The 17,492-nt window shown below is 34.7% G+C and overlaps 1 pseudogene; it reads left to right on the top strand.

The window, feature by feature from the left end:
- LOC135224702 (collagen alpha-2(IV) chain-like) overlaps window positions 1-17,492 on the top strand; it is a 377,596-nt pseudogene that overhangs the window by 297,413 nt on the left and 62,691 nt on the right.

Here is a 17,492-nt window from a genome sequence, read left to right as displayed (position 1 = left end):
CCTGCATAAATAATAATAATAATAATAATAATAATAATAATAATAATAATAATAATAACAGTTTCCCTCTAACGCAGCAATTCCTTGAATCGGTCGGAATGTTTTGGCTCACTCGTGACTTGAAATCATCTTCCGGTGTGGAAAAGACCTGATTACCAAACTCCTCAACACCTCAGGGAGCCTTTCAAGGCCACACAGGCATTCATAACCTGGCGCTGATTACAGGGGAAGAGGAACCTTCGTACATGGCAATAACAATCACAGCTGTGGTGGTGGTGGTGGAATGCGCGCGCGAGAGAGAGAGAGAAAAAGAGGCGTTCGTGAATCAACCTGTTTGTGTTCACGTCGAGAGAGAGAGAGAGAGAGAGAGAGAGAGAGAGAGAGAGAGAAAAGGTGTTCGTGAATCAAAGCTGTGTGTGTTCACGTGACCCTCCCTCCCTTCTTTCCTGGGCCGGGTCATATTGTTGATTTTGGGACTTCATTACATGAGGGGGCCTGTTGATATGGCTTTTTTTTCTTTTTTTTATTTTTGCTTGATGTCACTATATTTATTTTTTATTTTTAGATTTTTTTTGTCATGGGGGAGCTGTTGAGATTTATTATGTTTCGCTTGAAGTCATTATCTTTATATTTTGCAATTTTTTTCTGATGATGAGCCGTTGAGGTCATTATCTTTAATTTTTTTTTTCTATGGGAGAGCTGTTGAAATTTTTTGTGTGTGGCCGTTGAGGTCATAATCTTTATAATGTCATTTTTTTTATTCAGAGGGGAGGTGCCGAAATTTTTATTCCTCGTCCTCGAGGTCATTATCTGTAAATTTTTTATCATTTATTATCTAAATGGCGAGCTGTTGGAAATAATTTTTTTGTTGCTTTGCTTGAGGTCATTATCTTTAAAAACTTATTCGAATTTCTGGCTTTTGAGGTATTTCATATATATATATATATATAATATTAAGTTTAATTTAGGTTCAGTGAAGAGTTGGGGGGGGGGGGGGGGCTGAATTTGAGCGTGCGGCTTAGCAGGAAAGGGGAGCCACAAATTATTATTATTATTATTATTATTATTATTATTATTATTGATTATTATTATTATTATTATTATTATTATTATTATTATTATTATATTATTATTATTAATAATAATAATAATAATAATAATAATAATATTATTATTATTATTATTATTATTATTAATAATAATAATAATAATAATAATAATATTATTATTATTATTATTATTATTATTATTATTATTCAGAAGATGAATAACAATCATTAGCTGAGACCACCTTCCTAGCTACGGTAGTTTCTTGGCAGGTAAAAAAACTATTTGGCAGTGAAAAGAGAGAAGTGTGATGACAGTATCCCTCGGTCCCCTATTTTCTTGGATGTATTGATTTCACAACTCTCACGAGAAGTGAAGTGGTTTATTGAATTTATTGATGTTATATATTTTAGACCTTTGATAGGTTCCTACAGATAGATCTGTTCACAATCAAATATGACTCCTTCCTTTCTCCATCAGAAAAAGCTTGATCAACGAAGTATATAAATGGGTCCCTTAACTAAATAAATGAATAAATGAATAAATATACATATGAAGGAATAAAGCGCAAATCGAAAGGATAATGTAAATGCAATGGACTTTTATTGAATTTCAAATTTCGCTTGACAAATCTCAAGTTTTCTAAAAATACCTCTATAGAAATATTCAGGAACCTCTTCAATACTTGTTAAATCTTTATTCTAATAAATATGATGTAAAAGAAGGAGTATATCTTGTCTTTACCAGCCCTAAGTAAATTGCTAATGAACTCAGTGTATATTGAACTAAGTATATTTAAACTATATTGGACTTTTTTTATTACTAGATTTTGAGAACGCATTCAGAGGATTTAGAAGAAAGAAAAAGCAAAACCTTATCTAAATAAAAAAAACAAAAAAAAAAAAAATTTTTTTTTTTTTGATATAGATGAAAATCACATATTCGTATTATAAGAAAGTGCAATATGCAAACCTCAAAAAAAAAAAATAATGAAATAAAATAAAAATAAACAATAAAAAAAAACAGAAAGAAACGGAAAATTAGACTTCATTTTTTGTCTCACCCTGTGTTAATCCTGACTAAAAATCGTGAATGCCCGGCCTCCTCGCCCCTTACTCCTCCATCCCTGCCTGGGGACCCTCACCCTAAAATCCTACTTGCCACAAACAAATAAAAAAATAGAAAGGTGAAAAAATATATCACACCTTGATTACATTAACTAAAACATCTTTATACACAACAGAAAATTAGCTGGACTAAATTTATTTCTATTGGATCGTGAATGAGCATATATGTGTAAATCTACAAACGTGTAATACTCATAAACACAAAAAATTTAGTATATGCTCATAAAACATACATGTGTACACATACACAGTTTATAGTTTGTATATTTCATCATATATATATATAGATATATATATATATATATATATATATATATATATATAAATTTAATATGTATGAAAGTATAAACAAGAATTACAGATATTCGTACCTGTCCTTTGTTGGCGAATATCTGACAAAAAAAAAAAAAAAAAAAAAAACATTTAAGTAACAGTAGATAAGAAAGACAATGGAAGCGACTTAATTAATTAACGTTGATGTGACCCTCAATTACCATGAACATAACTTTATTCTCCTGCTTATTAACACATTCCTCCTCCTCCGCTTTTCTGTAATTGCGTAATGGCTGCCTGGAATTTCGCAAGCCGGAATTATTCCCGATTTTCTGTCTCTCCCCTGTTTTATCTCTCTGTCTACCTATCTTTCGCATTATCCATCTTGATTCCTTCTGTCAATTAACCGCTCTATTTTTTTCTATCTATCTATCTATCTATCTTCTTATTCGCCACTCAGTCTATCAGTCTACCTCATCTAGTTTTTTTGTCGGTCTTCTCTTTCTCTGTCTATCTATCTTTTTCTCTGTCTATCTATCTATCTATCTTTCACCTCACCTCCCGCTCCTATCTACTAATCTTCCTTTTCCGCTTTTTCTCTGTCTCGTCTTTCTCCATTCTTTTCTTGTCTATTTTTGTCTATCTACATATCTATCTACCTTTTTCATTTTTCATCCCCACTCTATTCATCAATCTACCTCTCCCCATTTTTATCTGTCTCCTCTTTCCCCTCTCTTTTTCTATCTATCTATGCATCACGTCTCCTGTTTCTGTCTTTTTCTATCTATATATCTATCTATCCATCACCTTTCCCTCCACGCTCCATCTATATCAACGTACCGCTCCCCATTCTCTCTCTCTCTCTCTCTCTCTCTTTAAGTAAATCATGCAATGGTCCATCAATATATTATCTATCTAACCACCATCCGAACCCCACTCCATCTATCGATGTATTCCTTTCTGTTATCTCTCTCTTTTTCTTTCTCCAGTCTACTTTATTGTTGGAAATCACGACTCTACGTAATGACGGCCGCTACGACCCCAAGTATCGCGTCGTAAAGAAACGCATCTTCGCCTCGGTGCAATTTTCCCTCCCTTTGTGTAAGAGACTCTCGGTAATTGCGCGCATAATTCGGATCATCAGTCCTCATGCAATCGGCCCCTTTGTTCCTCGACGGAGATTACTGTCAGGAGAAGCAGGAGAAAATGGAAAAGAAGGAGTATTTATGAAGCTATTATCGCATTGGCCGAGATTAATCCTTTAGCCTCGCGGTCATGCTCGACCTTGGGAGTTGTCTGAGGGTTAAGGCCGGTTGGGGTGGGCGATATAGTGTTTCATTATTCTGAGCTTCAGAGGATATTATGTATATTTTGTTCTTCATTGTATTTAGCTCCGATAATTATAAATATATAGTTGTTACTTAGCTTCAATGGATATTATGAATATTTTCTTTCATTGAATTTAGCTTCAGTGGGTGATTACAAATATTTTTTTCTCGTGAATTTAGTCTATTTCTTAAAGTTTCCATTCATAGTAGGGAGTTTTTGTAACGTGATCTCTATTGTGGTTATGCACCTCTATAGAATGTCTTTGTTTGTTAATTCTGATATTGTATTATGAAGTTTGATTTTGAATGTATGAATACTTCTGATATCTTCACCGTTAAAATTCATGAAATCTGAATTTGCATTTCAATTCTGAATCAGGATTCGCAGCTTATAATTTTCTTATCGCCAAAATTCATGAAATATAATTTAGATATTTGATTATGAAATATGATAACAATCTTTGTAACTCATACACACAACCTCTCTCTGTCTCTCTCTCTCTCTCTCCTGGAACAGCCCCAGGACCCGTATCTCGACAACGACTGCGACTCGGTGAGCTCCAGCGTGATGGAGACGGAAGGCAGCGGCTTCCACACCCACCACAGGGCGGCCAGGCCCACCCCGCTCTCTTCCAGCACCCCCAACATCAACTTCAGCAACTCGAACCGGGCGGCCAACAACGAGCGCCTCAACAGGCACTCCCTGGGGTCGCTTCAGCAGCGGGGGAGCGACGGGAGCTTCACGCTGTCGCAGATGAGGGCTTCGGCCAAGATCCGCCGCGGGGAGGCGCCCGACAGGAATCTGGACGACTTGCGCCTAGAAGAGGTTTCCTCCTGAAGAGTCGGCCATTTTGTTTTCCGAGGTTTTTTTTATGAAGCGAAGAAGAAATACTTTCGTGTTTCGGGATGATCTCACGTTGCGTTCTTTCTACTATAGGTGCTTTAGGTGGAGGACTGTCAGTTTCTTTCTCCGAGTGAAACGTAGTAGTTTTTAAAACTGTTTCTATCCAATTTTTTTATGGAAATCTTAACGAGATGGATGGAAAAATATTGCGTACGGAAAACTGTCACTGAAAGATCTTCTCCTTCCAGTCTAGTTTAGTTATAGTACGTTTTAATGAAAAATTAAAAGCATCACATTTTGGGTTCAAGGACATTTTTTTAGGGGGGGGGGGGGGGCGCGCAAGCGAGCCTGGCCATCATAAATTCAGGGAAAATTTAAGCTTTAAGGACGGTCGAGTGTTTCATTCTTGGTAATAACGTATATACATATTCATACACATATATAGGCATAAATGTGTGAGCATGTGTTTGTGAGTGCATGCGTATATATATACACATAACTATAGTGTATATATATACACATTTATAAATACCTTTAATAAATAGCGTGTACAGACAACGACTTGCTCTGAAATATAATTTTTTTTTTCTTAACGCAGAGACCAGTGACGTGGGTAACTTAAAACCCTCCGTAGCCCAGACCCGAAAAAACACAAACAAACAACTAAAAGTTGGAAAGAAATTCGCGGTGCCCGACATGCCCAGGACGGAAAGATGGGAACGAGACAAGTACCTTGAATTTCAACATTTCAGCATTATTTCCCAAACATTTGCAAGCGATGTTTGCATTAGGTGACATCTCAGTCCATACGTCGTGTTCTGAGCCTTTCGTACTTTATCGGGATTTCTCAGTGCTTTGAAAGTATCCCTTTGTAACGAGAAGCTTGGGATTGGATGCTGATACCTATAGCTTTGCATTTCCTGTGTGTATGGTTTTGTAGATAGTTACTGTATTTAGTGCTGTATTTAACCGACGGTCCTTTGAATATTTTCTTATACAGAATTGTAGAATGATCACTGTCAGTGTGAGAATGAGGTTAGACTACTTGGTGGAATTCCTAAAATTCTTCTTTATGTATCTTCTATTTCATTATCGCCATTTTCCCTTCCATTGATATTGTATTCGATGAATGCATTATTAAGGAGACGTGAAGAAGAAACCATGCAGGTATGATGTACATATTCTCTCTAAATAACTATAGTACAAGTAATTTTTCCATTAAGAGTTAGTCATTTCCTCTGGTTTTTTTTTCTAAACTCTTTATACGATCAATTCATTACGAGGTCATGTATGTAATCCAAATATTCTATTATCACACGTATCTACTGTATTAATTTTCTTGCCGAGATTGATTTAAATGTAAAGCAAAATTATTTCCTTTTTTGTAGTTGACTTCAATGGCGAATGTTAGCGATGAATTGATAGATTCTTTTTTTTTTTTATAAAACAGAAGGGTGGTGTTGTTTTATTTAAGCAATCTATAGAATGCACAGCTGTATACCATTGTATACGATTATTAAAAACTTTAAACGTCTTTTAACGGGTGGTTTATTTTACTTCACTGATGGAGTTTGGTGCTGAAGACGTAACTAATAAATAAATACTATTCTAAATACTGTCCTGATTTTTCTTTATATCCTTTTCGAGAATGGATCTCTTTCTGACGTGTGATTGTTAACAGACATATTTCCACTACGCAAATATATGTCAGTCAGAGGGAGGTTCGATATCCCATTAGTGATAAAATGTAACAATTCGTAGTCATTTTAGTTGCAAGAAAATCACTAGCATAATTCCTGAACGACCTGGAATCCATCGCGGTAATATTTTTGGACTGACCTGTGGAAGTTCTCACTAAAATAATTCTAAATGACTTAGAGATACGAATTTCAATGTATCTCACACGGAGATGACCAATTATTTATCCTAAATGACCTGGAGATAATCATTAAAAGGCTGACCTGGAGATAACTACTAAAATAATTCTATAAATGATCTGGAGATAGTCATTAAACGACTGACTTGGCGATAATCACTAAAATTCTCCTATAAATGACCTGGAGATAATCATTAAAGGGACTGATCTAGGGACAACTACTAAAATTATCCTATAAAAATCACCTGGAGATAATCATTACGACTGAGCTGGAGATAATCACTAAAATTAACCTTTAAACGACCTGGAGATAATCATTAAAAGGCTGACCTGGAGATAACTAATAAAATTATCCTATAAATGACCTAGAGATAATTATTAAAAGGACTGGTCTAGAGATAACCACTAATATTCTCCTATAAATGACCTGGAGATAATCACTAAAATACTCCTTTAAATGACCTGGAGATAATTATTAAAAGACTGACCTGGAGATAATCACTAAAATTCTCCTATAAATGACCTGGAGATAATAATCATTAAAAGATTGACCTGGAGATATCCACTAAAATTATTCTATAAATGACCTGGAGATAATAATCATTAAAAGACTGACCTGAGATAACCACTAAAATTATTCTATAAATGACCTGGAGATAATCATTAAAAGGCTGACCTAGAGATATCCGCTAAAATGATCCTATAAATGACCTGGAGATAATTATTGAAATAATTCTGACTGACATAGCCACAGTAGCTACACTACTTTAGATAAACTTGGGTACGAACGCCAGTGACATGCCAGATTTCTAGCATTATTCAGCTCTCTCTCTCTCTCTCTCTCTCTCTCTCTCTCTCTCTCTCTGATTTATCTGACCGTGACATTATCACGCAGCTGGAAGAACAAGCTGGACATGGAACGAAAAGGTATGTCAAGGTTCCCAGATCATTATTTTCAACTCGGTGATTGAAATTCTATCAATTATGAGTTGTCCGGGTTCGAGGGAGTTACAAATTTAAATATTGCTCGCAAGGTCTAGAGAGTTTTTCTTCACTATTACCAATTGATATATCATTTAGTAATCTCATCACCACTAATTTAAATAATATCTGACTTCTCACAGTTCTCCATCCGTAAACCCAATATGAACAACAAAGAAACAACAATGAACACACGCACACGCAGAACACACACACTAGTGAGTCTAGTTAATACTTCACCTTACACGACTAGCTGAGATCGGAAGGGAAAGGGTAACATTGTATGGAGTCACCTATTAAACACTAATTATATATGGTCTATATATGTGTGTTTGTTATGTATGTATGTATAACTTAAATATATATACATATATATATATATATATATATATATATAAATATATATGTATGTATACATGTATATACACACATACATACACACACACACACACACACACACACACACACACACACACATATAATATATATATATATATATATATATATATATATATATATATATATATATATATATATATATATACCACACACATATGATTCAGTGAACATATGCTAGCTAGTGCGTATCTGGGATGATCTTTATGAAAACACCAGAAAAAATAAAAAACACCACAATCACTTTGCAAACAGTACCGAACAATATCCCACAACTGCTCATTTTCTGATCGAAATTCTTAGACTTACAAACTTAAAAAGTACAAACATTCGAATGAAAACGCAATCTAGAGGGAAACTGCATTCAATCTTATTCCGCCACAAATACTCAGAAGGAGACCGACGAATTATAGAAAATCTCTCTCTCTCTCTCTCTCTCTCTCTCTCTCTCTCTCTCTCTCTCTCTCGATAGTGACTCCCAAGGGTTTTAACCCGTGTGTATTCACCATTGCAGCGTGCTTAGTACAAACCCGTTCGGTATTTCGGTAAAAAAAAAAAAAAAAAAAAAAAAAAAAAAACTGTAAAACATCGTAAAGATAATGGTCCCCAAAGAAATATTAGTCTTCAAATAAAGAGCCACGAACTTCGCTGAGTGTAATGTAGTACATATACGTATTTCATTTATAAATTCGATAAACTTTTAATCACTGTGAACAAAGAAAATGTTCAACTAGTGTCCAGTCATATTTTCTAACAATAAATATGTGTAGATCTAAAGGAGATATATTTTCTGGTTTAGAGTAAGCAAATGCTTGACTAAGGTGATTTGTTTAATCAATCGAAAAAATATTTCCCAGCGAAATTGGGCAAAAAAATGACATCATCCAGGTATTGCTCTCTTACATTGTTTTAAAAGTTTTCAAAAGTTGTATTATGCAATCTTGAAAAGCTCTTTGGTACAAATTTGTTTTAAGGTTGGCTGATAATAGATATATATATATATATATATATATATATATATATATATATATAATATATATATAATACTAAAGAATGAAAATGTAAATGAGATTCAAAGGCACAAATATCCATTTCAACGAATTCTCTACATTGTTTTCAGAAAAAAAACTTACACAAGTGCAACTGTCATGATGAGGACTCAAACGTATGCCCTTTGTATTGGGACACAGGTAACAGTGACTTAATTCACTCAGTTATCGAGAGAGAAGTATCGAGTTAAAATTCTCTTGTGCGTAGTCGTAAAGAATTCACGCTCTGTATTTAAAATTGAAATCAACCCAAGTCCATCAAGATTGCTGAGCAACATTCAGCAACACGGAGCAATATATAGCTATGATACACTTGTCCACTAATTCTGTACATGACATTTATGTATTTTGATATATCAAGTTACAATTGTTCCAGATACCAAACCTGGATTCGACAGAAATACATTATGGCAGAGTTCAAACAACTATACACAAGACCTGAGGGTAAACAATATACTTATTGGATGAAGTCTTACAGGAGAATGGCCCATAGTAGGATATCTTATAGGCCGATGTCCTATAGAAGGAAGTACTCTAAGGACTTGAGCATTCTGCAATACTCATATTTGACCTTGAAACAATCCTACAAAAAAACCGGAGGAAAAAATTATTCGGATGAAGTCCTATGGTCGAATGGCCCATAGTAGGAAATCCTTTGGACCGACGTCCTACAGATGGAAGTATTATGTAAGGACCACTCATCTTTCTGTACTACCCATTTATGACCCTCATAAGGACCATCAATACTCATTCGTGACCCTGATGAGGAAGGTCACCGTGGAAGCATGATCTAGAGGTTGCATAATTTAAAAAAGGACATTCATTTTAAATTCCAACGGAAGCCGCGGGCTCGAAATTCATCGATGGATCGTTAAATCGAAAATCAATTTCCTTTTCATCATTCTCATGACTAGGAGTTTTCAAGAAGCGAAATTGTCACAAGAATTATACTCTTTCCAGTTATGCTATTCACGTATTCATGAAGCTTCAAGAGTCAATTTTACCGATGTAAAAATAAATGGATATTAGAATTTTCTCCTACGGTCTAAATAAGATGACAGAACCATAACTTTTATTACAAGGGTCTACCAAAGCATGCGCTGATAAGTTACAGTTAGTGAACAGCACAGACAGAAAGACAGTACCGATGAATTCAGATGTTTATATAGGATCCATTTCTTAATTTCCTGTCAAAGAAAATTATTGACATGGTTATTCGTCAGTCCGTCCGCTGTTTTCCTGTCCTCCATTGGATCTTAAAAAGTACTGAGGCTAGAAGGTTGCAAACTGGTATGTTGATCATCCACCCTCCAGCCATCAAATATAACAAATTGAAGCCCTCTAGTCACAGTAGTTTTTTATTTTATTTAAAGTTATTCCACAATCGTGCGTTTGGCCCATCTATCGGTGCCAACAAACACCAGGCCAACAGGGACAAAAAAAAATCAGCTGGGCCCGTAGCTGAAAGTTTCATACAGTATTTGATGCTGTACAGAAAACTCGATTGCGCTAAAGAAACGTCGGCGCATTTTTTACGTATTAATATTGTCAAGAAAATTAGGCTTTAAATATGCAACCGTGATAACAAAAACATTTTAATCCATCTAAACTTCACGAACCTTCATTTGTTTTCATTCATCACTAACTGTCATTGTAATTCTCCTGAATATTAAAAAAATAAACCTATATCAGTTACTCTTTTGATGACATGAATTTTAATTATTGATTAGTTGACTGTCTTACGATAAACTCTGATTACTCAGTAATGTCTCGAAGTTATTTATGTAGTGTAATATAAGGGAGAGAAGAGTATGTAAAAAAAAACAAAAAACAAAAAAAAACAGATGACTTGAGGAATGCAAGGAACAAAAGTCCATCTTTGGGCATGCAAGAGGCAGTAAAATATTTCTTAATTGTCTGTCAATTTGTCTATCCGTCTGAATAATAAATCGGTAAAAAATGAAACAAATTACCTTCTCTTTCTTTCTCTCAACAAAAATTCCTATGAAAACCCAGGTAAGCAAATAAATATATAGATGATAATCTGAAGTCCCTCTCTTTATATAATGGATGGAACTATAGAACTGAAGAGATACAACACATCCCACTGTGGGAACTTCTTTACAAACAAGATATGGGACACAGGGAATAAACTGCCACCAGAAGTTGTGAACAGCAACAGTGTGGAAGAGTTTAAAAGAAAGCTAGACAAAATCATTAGGAGGACACTGTGAATGAACAGGAAAACCTGTTCCTAGAGATGAGTGAACACACGATGTCTCCTCGGATGGGCTAACAAGTCTTTGAGACATCCTAATCCTTGTAACTCCTTGTAACTCTCTCTCTCTCTCTCTCTCTCTCTCTCATTGGTATCAAACTAGTTTATTTAGTTAAACTCTTCAGAATTGTAAACGTCACAAGCGGGAATGCCAAGCAAGTGCCCCGGTTTAGTTCGTGACTAAATTTTTTGCTCTACGGACACGCGAAGGATATATACATTTTTTTTTTTACTTCTTTTAATTTCTCCTACTATTTTCTCCACTGTAAACTTAACTAACAGTGGCTGAGGTAAACATATAAAAGTACTGATGAAATATTACCCTTTACCATGATCTCTGATTCTAATTGGTATGTTCTCTCTCTCTCTGTCTCTCTGTCTGTGTCTCTTTCTCTGTCTCTGTCTCTCTCTCCGGGTAACCGTGCAAAAATATTGATGGAAGTCTGAACTCTCTCTCTCTCTCTATCTCTCTCTTCTCTCTCTCTCTCTCTCTCTCTCTCTGTCTCTCTCCTTTAAATAATTTATTGGGATAACATTAAGTAAACAAACAAACAAATATCGAAGAAAGTGTCTGAAGTCTCTCTCTCTCTCTCTCTCTTTGAATAATTTATTGCATAATCTTAGGTAAGCAACAAAAATATCGACGGAAGTCTGAATTTCTCTCCTCTCTCTCTCTCTCTCTCTCTCTCTCTCTCTCTCTCTCTCTCTCTCTTTGAAAGCAAAACTTCTTACCTAAATCCAGGTAAGCAAAAAAAAAAAAATATAGATGCCAGTCTGAACTCTCTCTTTCTCACCAAAATTTCCTACTTAACCTCTGGTAAAAAACAAATATATATATATATATATATATATATATATATATATATATATATATATATATATATAGATAACAGCATGAAGTCTCTCTCTATCTCTCACTCTCTCTAACCAAAACTTCCTACCTAACCCCAGGTAAATAAAAGAAGAAGAAAAAAAAAACAGAAAACAGTTTGAAGTCTCTCTCTCCTACCAAAACTTCTTACTCAACAGTCTCTCGCTCTCTTTCTTTCTCTCAACAACTCTTCCTACTTAACCTCAGGTAAAAACAAAAATATAAATAAGTCTAATGTCTCTTTCGCGCTTTCTCTTAACAACTTCCTACTAACCTCAGGTTAAAAAAAACAAAAAAAAAAAATATACTTTCCTAACATAACCTCAGGTAAAAAACAAAAATATAAATAGTCTAATGTCTCTCTCCCTAACAACATTCCTACTTAACCTCAGGTCTATACAATTCAGTCAATGTCTCTCTCCTCTCTCAACACTTCCTACTTAACCTCAGGTAAAAAACAAAAAATATAATTAACAGTCTAATGTCTCTCTCTCTCTCAACAACACTTCCTACTTAACCTCAGGTAAAAAACAAAAAATATAATTAACAGTCTAATGTCTCTCTCTCTCTCAACAACGCTTCCTACTTAACCTCAGGTAAAAAGCAAAAATATAAATAACAGTCTAATGTTTCTCTCTCTCTCTCAACAATGCTTCCTACTCAACCTCAGGAAAAAACAAAAATATAAATAACAGTCTAATGTCTCTCTCTCTCAACAATGCTTCCTACTTAACCTCAGGAAAAAACAAAAATATAAATAACAGTCTAATGTCTCTCTCTCTCTCAACAACACTTCCTACTTAACCTCAGGTAAAAAACAAAAAATATAATTAACAGTCTAATGTCTCTCTCTCTCTCAACAATACTTCCTACTTAACCTCAGGTAAAAAGCAAAAAGTATAAATAACAGTCTAATGTCTCTCTCTCTCTCAACAACACTTCCTACTTAACCTCAGGTAAAAAGCAAAAATATAAATAACAGACTAATGTCTCTCTCTCTCTCTCAACAACAATTCCTACTCAACCTCAGGTAAAAAGCAAAAATATAATTAACAGTCTAATGTCTCTCTCTCTCTCAACAACACTTCCTACTTAATCTCAGGTAAAAAGCAAAAAATATAAATAAGTCTAATGTCTCCTTCGCTCTTTCTCTTAACAACACTTCCTTCCTAAACTTTAACAACACTTCCTAAACTTAAGTAACCAAACAAAAATGTAGATGCCAGTCTGAAGTCCCCCTCCCTCTGTCTCTTACCAAAACTTCTCACATAAAGCCAAATAAACAAACAAAAAGCATCGATGAAAGTTTGAAATTCATTACCGAAGCCCCAATCCATTATTTATGGCCGTTGCAAATCACTTCAGCAGGCAACTTTGTTCCAACTCTGAGGAGTCTATAATAATCGCGTTTCGCTTCTCGTAAAAGTTTTCGAAGGTCAAGTCATCGCCTGACGTCTTCCCTTAATCATTCGGACTTCTTTTTTTTTTTTTTTTTTTTTTTTTTTTTTTACTTTTCTCTGTAATTTTCGTCTCGGGTCGTTTATGACACTGTGAGGAAAGGCGTTACTGTGATTTCGTTGTTACCAAATAAAAGGGGGGAGAAGAAGTATACAATATAGCGCCATTCGCGTGTCAGGTTATTATCTTACCGGTTAATTCTGTCAGGTTCATGCCTTGTTAATTATTCTAGAACATTGTTCTGTTATTTGCACGTCGGTGTTTCAAAGAATACATTGAGGAGGGAAGGAAGAAACGGAATAATAGCAATGAATAATGGAATACTGGTATTTTTTTTTAAAGAATTTATCTTTATATTCTTTGTTTTATCTACTTCATGTTATATTTAAATTCTGATTTGTTCATTCTATCGTCTCGTTAAAAAATGAGTATTCCTATTGTTCATTCTATCGCCTCATTAAAAAAAAATTATTCATCACATGTGACATCATCGCTAACGAAGAATAATAATTTCTAGTTTTTAAGAATTTTTCCTCCTATACTTTACTGTATAAACTGCATGTTATGCTTAAATTCTATTATGTTCATTCTGTCATATTCGTAAAGAATGCTCATTCCTATCACATTCTGTGGAACATAAGAGTTTCTCTCGCAAAATATTAATTTTCATTTATTAGGTAGGTCAAAAATCATACGTTACGGGTATACGGAAAGACGTTTTCACTTATTTCTATCAGTTTTCAAACCTTGGTTCATGCTACAGCCATTGTATATAGATTGCCTTGATCGTATTTTCAAACACTGTTACTTTCCTAATTTATGATGCTTTATCCATATTCTCCCTTCTCCTGAGCATCGATTCATAGGGTAACCTCGTAGGGCCCAGGCCTAAATTCTATATTCTGTTCTGTTCTGAAGTTTAAGCTGGTATCAATTTCATATAATCAGCTTTTCTCATTATTAGATATATAAAGCCAGGAGGCATTTACTTCAAAGTGATGCCATTCGCTGTATCAATCCGGTATGTGTCCACATGTACGCGTCACCTACTCCGAGGTACAGTCGGGAAAAGGATTCCTTTTACCCCTGTAGTTCACGAGGCATTGTAAATGGCAACGCCGCTTTTGTTTATGTAGTAGACGATCCTCATTGGTGCAGATGTCTACTTACCAGTTACCATATATTTATTAAGTATTTCATAAAATCTGAAACACGTTAATAAAAAATATAAGTGAACAATCAGGAACGTGAAAATTTCGTTAATAAGTGTTTTTTCTCAGGATTAAATGAAACTCTTTACAGGAGGGAATTACATAGAGTAAAATTGTCTTGCTTCTAAGACTGACAAAGGTGATGGGGGTGGAGGGGGCCAGAATGGAAAGAGGTAGAAGTTGTTCAGAGGGAGGGTAGGAACGGTGAACTATCTAATCAAACAAGGCATCGCTTCGTTAACGCTTCTTCTCTAACTCCAAGATCTTTAGAACCTACTGCAGAACTTCCATTTCATTGTATTAAAGGTAAAACTGATGATGTGGGAGTGGAGGGTTAGTGGAATAAAGCGTGGAATTTTTAGAATAGACTAATTGTATGTAACTGGTCATTATCATATCTTAAAGCGCCGTCCATATATAGTATAGCTGGTGAGCTGTGCTATATAATTTTCGGTGACGTGGGATAGTCAAATTTAATTCTTCAGTTATTACCCGAAAGTGCTGAGTCATTACCGGTCTTGGTCTGGTAACGAGTTAATTTTATGGGAGCGGAAAGATGTCCAAGTCGATATACTGCAACACCAAAGGAAATATGTTTCTGGAGACACAGTTGCTACAGTCGTACTATACCTATACGTCATAGTATATTTTTTCTATAGCTATTTAATTATATTTAAGTAACCGATATTTAAGTTACCGATCTATAGTTGAACTAACTCCTCTTGCGTTATGAATATAACGGCGATATTTTTGTTTTATTAAATTAAGAAATGAGAAAAAAAAACTTGAAAAAGGGGCTGGACTGAGCAGACACACACACACACACACACACACACACTTCCTTGTCTTGATTTCTTAAAGCAGAAAGACCTCATTCGTATTTGTGTCACGAATAATAAATCGTGCTAGGGTATTATATTTGCCAAAGATACCAAGGGGACGGAAAGTTTGTTTTGAAATACCTTAATTGTTACCAGATACCCAGTCTAAGTTCGCGGTTTTATATTCGTGCTTACATTTCTCAGCCAGACTTAGATTGGGATTCTTCCTTATTTTCTTCCTTATTTCGATTTCACAGCTCAGGAAATACCATAAAATATTGCAGTACTGTTATATGTGATTGCGTTAAATAATGAAATAAACGCTGCAACATCTAGAGACACTGGATGTTAGAATTCTCCCCATAAGGAAATGACTCGGTACCCACCACTCTCTTATAATTTGTCAGTTTGTATAGAATACGAATTATTAAACATTCAAGATCGTCCTCAGAATCAGAACTTTGTAACAATAATCACTCAGTTGCAGAGGAATTATTGAATGTTCTCGAAACATTTTTCTTGGTCTGTGACACGATAACAGGACGATGTAACAGAGTTTTAACAACCAGTGCTGAGACGATTAGGAATAATAATGGCTCGGCTCTTGACTGCAATATAACAGACTACGATTGAGGATTTTCATTGGCCCATAGGTACTATATAACTTAAGGAATAATATAGTCGAAAACCCCTGTAATTGAAGACTTATTCATCACATAATTATTTGTATCGAAGCCCTTTTCCTATGGAGTGATTAATGTAGATTTTTTTTCACAGGAATTTCGAGACAATTCGTTTCAGTACATCCATGAAGCCGATTCGATACAACTCCAGTCTTTAGGTAGCTCTTGTCAAGTCACTGAATTACCCAACAAAAACAGAAAAAAAAAAAACGTCACAGTTTTAATCAATTGAGGTCACTGCGTGTAACAAAACACTTTCTTAATTTTCAAGACTTGATGAATAAGTAAACCCAATTCCTCAACAGGCAACGTAGCTGTCACTCAGTACAGAGAAATTTTCTACATTACCTATTATTGCAAATGTGTTGTTTCGAGATAATCACTTAAGTACGACATTCGTCTTTGGATCAAACATTGTCGTCAGTCAGTCATTGAGAACCGCTTTGCTAAGCGTCTTGTTTATAGTACTTGTTTTTGTTTTGTGCGTTCAATTAGCATCTCGAAGTCAATCTTTGTTGGGACAGTGCGAATGAATGTCTGCATTTGCTCTTTAATATGCTGGAAACCCCCTCTCCTTCATCAGGCTATAATACAGATCCCATTAATTAATTCTTTGCTGTTCGTTCTCTGACCCTGCACCTAATCAAGAGGCGAAATAAAAAATGAAATGAAATGGCGAAGAAAAGAATTGTGAATTTTATTAATGTCAGTTTATCCAGTTTCGTATCCAACGCGTCAGTACTATAAAATAATAATAATAATAATAATAATAATAATAATAATAATAATAATAATAATAATAATACTATCCATTATTTCAGCTCAGGGCCATATACATGGAATATACAAAATACAGACAGTAACATACACAATCTAGTTACACGAGAAATGATAAAAAAATGAGTAAACGAGACTATCCACACAATAGCTGAGGTAGTATAAAAAGGTAGTAATTATAATACTGGTAATAACGGTAATAATATTGGAGAGAGAAAAATAAATGCATTGAGTGTTAGTGCACAAATTATATAACTGAAATTTCAACTAGAGACCTTAGGTGGTTACAGTAGTCAGGTCCAGAGGGCTATATACGAAAATTGACTGTAGAAAAACTTTAACTTGATAGTATATACAGCAATAATGAAAAAGTAAAATAACAGCAATAAATATAATGATAATGACAGATTCTGACAGATTCTGCATAAACGTAACCTTGAAAAATACTAGTAAATAATGATATGGTAAATTA

The sequence above is a fragment of the Macrobrachium nipponense genome, chromosome 12 (genome assembly GCF_015104395.2).
Source record: "Macrobrachium nipponense isolate FS-2020 chromosome 12, ASM1510439v2, whole genome shotgun sequence".
NCBI lineage: Eukaryota > Metazoa > Arthropoda > Malacostraca > Decapoda > Palaemonidae > Macrobrachium > Macrobrachium nipponense.
This window is presented reverse-complemented; position numbering and strand designations above follow the sequence as displayed.